The following is a 5,658-nucleotide window of genomic DNA, read 5'->3' as shown; positions in this document are numbered from 1 at the left end:
TGACAGTGTTGAGGGAATTATTTGTTTAGCAGAGATGGTATTCGGGGGAAAAACTGTTCTTGTGTTTAGTTGTTCTGATGTGCAGTGCTCTATAGCATCGTTTTGAGGATAGGAGTTGAAACAGTTTTTGTCCAGGATGTGAGGGGTCTGTAAATGTAAATTAGTATCCGTATTTTACAATCATGTATTTTACAATCATGTATTGAATTTTAATTGTTCAAGCTGTTAAAAGCTTTTAAAGTCAATATTAGTATCTTGTATTGTGCCCAGAAGGCAACCAGTAGGTGGTCCAGGCATTATGTGATCCCTGCATTTTATAAAAAATAGTAGAGTAGAGTAGAGTAGAGTAGAGTAGAGTAGAGTAGAGTAGAGTAGAGTAGAGTAGAGTAGAGTAGAGTAGAGTAGAGTAGAGTAGAGTAGAGTAGAAGAGAAGAGATTTTTATTGGAGCTTTAGTGGAAACAAGGCTTTTTCCAATTCCCACTTACGTATAACCATGAAAATGTCCTGGCAATATATGTATGTATGTATGTATGTATGTATGTATGTATGTATGTATGTATGTATGTATGTATGTATGTGTGTATATATATAAGACCTACATATATATGTTTTTATCAACATCATCCTAAATATTAAGAGCATTGAGCCAAATGCCTCCCCCCTAGGGAGTGCATTTCACAGCCTAGAACCATGATGGCGAACCTATGGCACGTGTGGCCATATCTGGCACGCGGAGCCATATCTGTGGCCACGCGAGTCGTTGCCCTAGCTCAGCTCCAGTACGCATGCATGCACCGGCCAGCTGATTTTAGGCTGGCCCGCCCACACCACCCTCCCACCCAGGAATCTCCACACCATTTTGGATGCCAGGTAAGTACAGGGATCCTGGAGGCTCTGGGAGGGTGTTTTCAGCCTCCAGAGGGCCTCAAGGAGATGGGGAAGGCTGTTTTCACCTTCCCCAGGCTCCAAGAAAGCCTCTGGGCAAAAAATGGGCCTATTGAGCCCACCGGTAACCTTTTTATCATCGCGTGCCAAAAGCGGGGGGAGCGCAGGGGGGCACTGAATTATGGATGTGGGCACGTGCACACGTGACCCCCCTGCACTCCCCCCGCTTTTGGCATGCGATGGCAAAAAGGTTAGCCATCACTGGCCTAGAAACTATACAGGTAAGTCAAGCTTCTGGTGGGTGAAGGAGCCTCAAAATGCTCAATCTTGGTAATCTTGGTAATCAGTAATTTTCAAATATTTGGCCTCAAGATTTCTTTACATTCTCAAAGTAAATTGAGGACCCCAAAGAGTTTTGGTTTACGTGGGCTATATCTAATATATTTACTGTACTAGAAATTAAAGCTAAGAAAATTTAAAATATGTATTTAATTGACTTTGCAGACCCTGCGAAAATGTCTCAAGGACTCCCAAAGCAAGTCTGAGAACTGCTGCTCTCAATATAAAAGTTCAGGTTAGAAGAGGTAAATTCTCTGAGGGTTAGATTTGGGGTTCAAGCTGTTAAAAGCTTTTAAAGTCAATATTAGTATCTTGTATTGTGCCCAGAAGGCAACCAGTAGGTGGTCCAGGCATTATGTGATCCCTGCATTTTATAAAAAATAGTAGAGTAGAGTAGAGTAGAGTAGAGTAGAGTAGAGTAGAGTAGAAGAGAAGAGAAGAGAAGAGAAGAGAAGAGAAGAGAAGAGAAGAGAAGAGAAGAGAAGAGATTTTTTTATTGGCCAAGTGTGATTGGACACAAAGGAATTTGTCTTGGTGCATACGCTCTCAGTGTACATAAAAGAAAAGATACATTCATCAAGAATCATAAGGTACAACAATTAATGATAGTCATAGGGTACAAATAAGCAATCAGGAAACAATATCAATATAAATCATAAGGATACAAGCAACAAAGTTACAGTCTTAAGTGGAAGAAGATGGGTAACGGGAACGATGAGAAGATTAATAGTAGTGCAGACTTAGTAACTAGTTTGACAGTGTTGAGGGAATTATTTGTTTAGCAGAGTGATGGTATTCGGGGGAAAAACTGTTCTTGTGTTTAGTTGTTCTGATGTGCAGTGCTCTATAGCATCGTTTTGAGGATAGGAGTTGAAACAGTTTTTGTCCAGGATGTGAGGGGTCTGTAAATGTAAATTAGTATCCGTATTTTACAATCATGTATTTTACAATCATGTATTTCATTTTAATTGTTCAAGCTGTTCTGTGAATAATGTCCTTATGGCACTTTTATTACACAGGTGGACCAACCTCCTCTGCATAAAGTGAGCTATAAAGCCAAGGTTCAAAAGACTGCCTAGAGACTTCTCCAGCTCCTGATTTTCTGCCATCTACAGTAGATGCATAGTTGATCACATATTAACCAGGAACTTATAAAGTAGGAGATTGTTTATTTATTTTTATTGGAGCTTTAGTGGAAACAAGGCTTTTTCCAATTCCCACTTACGTATAACCATGAGAATGTCCTGGCGATATATGTATGTATGTATGTATGTATGTATGTATGTGTATGTATATAGATAGATAGAGAGAGAGAGAGAGAGAGAGAGAGAGCTATGTCCTGATAACATTGTCTTCCTTGTCCCTAGATCATGACTTAAATCATCATTAGCTACTGTGCAATATTTTCTCGCTTATTCTGGCACTGCCAAGGTCATTTACAAGCTATTCGACTTCGACATCCATTGGATCCATTTCAACCTTGGAAACCTTTAAGATGTGTGTCTGGGGAATTCTGGGAGTTGAAGTCCACATATCTTAAAGTGGCCAAGGTTGAAAAGCATTGCCTTAGGGACATCACAACTATAGTGATTAGGAACCACAGCAGAAGAGGGATTGCAATGTTTTTTTGTTTTTTTGTAAATTTCTCATCAACATGATTTTCTGCTACCCAGGAGAGAGATGGAAAACACTTCAGCTCATCAATGGAGAGAACAGTCTACATTACAGTCAGAAAAAAAGCAGCCCTTTTGTTTTGGAAAAGAGGATTTAAAAAACACCACCAGCAGCAGCATAGCTTCCTACTCAATAACTAAGACATAGACAAGAAGCCTTTGACCAGGTATTGCTGAACTACAGTTCCCAACATCCCTGGCATCAGCAGACATGAACAACTGTGTTATTACTGAACAGTATTAGGGAAGGAATTGTAAACCAAGGAGATTAACACCTTGTTGAAAACAGTCTCCTATGTCTTTAAATGTTACATAACAGGAGTGGAACCTGCCTTCTCCCACCACCAAAGTCCTTGCTAGACAGAATCTTATTGATTTCCTAATTCTCTGCTAAGCAGCTTGAAAAAGGGAAACCTCTTGTTAGAACAAAGAGTTCCCTAAGGTGGAGCAAAGCTTTCATACTAACTTTCCTCCCTACCATCTGGGGACAAGGGGCAATGTGACCTCTTGGTGACTGATTTGAAGCCCTTATCTTAATTGAAAGCAAATAGCTAGGTGGAACTGTTTTCCTGCTCCATGTACGGTAGGTGAATAGTAGAAAACCACCATTAATACTGGTAGTGATAACTCATTATTAAAGCAATCGTGATAGCAGAATCCATTATTACAGTAAATGCACTGTTCTCTAAAGCAACTTTGGAGCAAATACCCAACAGCAAATGGCATGTGCCATTTATATTGTACTATATTTGCATCCCTGTTGCCTTAAAAGTAAATCTTACGGTTACACGAGGTTTGCTCACTAGAAAATATACCTGGGCGGGCAATTACACTGTATATATTTCAAAATCCCCATTGTGTTTGAAGGAGCTTAAAGGAAAGGAGTGGGGTGGTGGGGAAGCATTGGCTCACCGTTACATTGCAGAAGTGACAGTGATCACATTTTTTTGTTTTGTTTGCAGATTGTTCTCATTTCCTTAACTCACTCTTACTTGAAGGAAGGGCTTACTTTCTTCTAGGGCCCTGTTTCTCTACATTATAAACTTCAAAAAGCGTTAGGGACAGGAGTAAAATGCTCCTGGTTCGGCCTGGATCGGCCGATCCGGTAGTGATGGTGGCGGCTAATTCGGAGAACGGGTAGCAAAAATCCTTGCCCCCTCCCCATGCCCAGCTAAGCCATGCGATCATCAGAGGTTTTTTTTTTTTTTACTTTTAAAAGCATTTTTCTTTGGCCGAAAAAATGCTTTTAAAAGTTAAAAAAAAAGCCTCTGAAAAGCCTCTGAAAAGAAAAAAAAAGCCTCTGACGATCAGGCAACTCAGCTGGGATCGTCAGAGCCTTTTAAAAGCATTTTTCTACAAGCTCTTTGGCCGAAGAGGTTGTAGAAATAATGCTTTAAAAAGGCTCTGACAATCCCAGCTGAGTTGCCTGATTGTCAGAGGCTTTTTTTCTTTTAAAGGCAAAAAAAAAAAGCTTTTAAAAGAAAAGAAAAGCCTCTGACGATCAGGCAACTCAGCTGGGATTGTAAGAGGAGCCTTTTAAAAGAATTTTTTTACAACTTCTTCAGCCGAAGAGGTTGTAGAAAAAATGCTTTTAAAAGTAAAAAAAAAAAAAGTTGGCCACACCAATTCCCCAGCCACACCCACAGAACTGGTAGTAACAAATTTTACATTTCACCACTGGTTAGGGACCTCTGGGAATTGAAATCCACGCACCTGAAAAGTTCAGGCGGTTGACAAAACATTGCTCTGAGCGGTAGAATCATAATGGAAGAAAGAGGCTATTGAGGCCCCGTTGGAAGGAAGCAGGCAGCATTCTCCCTTGCCAAGTTTGTCTCGCGGAGGTATCTTTTCCTTTTCTACCCCCCCCCCCCGCCCCTTTAATCTCCAAGGAGCACAAAGCAAGAGGAAGCAGGTGTTGAGGGGTCTCGTTCCTCCTTGCCATTCTCTCTCTCTCTCTCTCTCTTCCTCTCTCTCTCTCTCTCTTTCCCTCTCTTCCTCTTTCCCTTCCTCCCTCTCTTCCTCTCTCTCTCTCTCTCACCCACACACACACGAGCTTCTGGCCGCTTTCCTCCTCGGCGCGGCGAGAGAAGGGAGCTCCTGTCTGGGCTACCTGGGTGGCAGCAGCGGCAGCAGCAGCTCCCTCGTCTGCACTTCCTGCTCTGCCCGCAGTGCCTCCTGCAGCACCAGCGGGAGTTGAGGCGCCAGCGCCTCTAGCTCCTCTTTCTGGTGCCTGTGAGCTTGGCCCCCCCACAGCCGCCGCCGCCGCCGCCGCCCGGTCGCTTCTCTTTCTCAGCCAGTCACTCCCCGCCGCCGCTCCTACTGTGAAGAGAGGGCGGGGAGGGCTGGGAAGGCGCCCCGCCGGGAGGCGAAAGCCAAGGCTGCTTCTTCCTCGCCTTCGTCCCCACGGAGCGGGAGGGGTGACCCCTGCCAGGCTATCTGAAGAGCAAGGAGGGCCTCGGACGGGCGGGGGGCAAGGAAGGTAAGCGCCCCTCATTGTATACTCGCCCCCCCAGTCTGTCTTTCTGGGCTGCCCCCCTCCCCCCAGTTTCTCGGATTTGCCCTTTGAAGACTCGCCGCCCATTCATCCCCGTTCCTCCTCTTCTCTCTCTCTCTCTCTCTCTGTCCTTTCGAGCGCTTGGCGGTCAGTCCTGGCCACTTGCTCCCCAGAGAATGCTGTTAATTCCCCTTTGGATGAAGGAATCGAAGTTGGGCGAGTCCTTGGAGGACGAAGTGCTGCGGAAGCGGGGGAAAAAATTCTCT

This window comes from Ahaetulla prasina, chromosome 2 (genome assembly GCF_028640845.1).
Source record: "Ahaetulla prasina isolate Xishuangbanna chromosome 2, ASM2864084v1, whole genome shotgun sequence".
In the NCBI taxonomy this organism is placed as follows: Eukaryota; Metazoa; Chordata; class Lepidosauria; order Squamata; family Colubridae; genus Ahaetulla; species Ahaetulla prasina.
Note: the sequence above shows the minus strand (reverse complement) of the source record.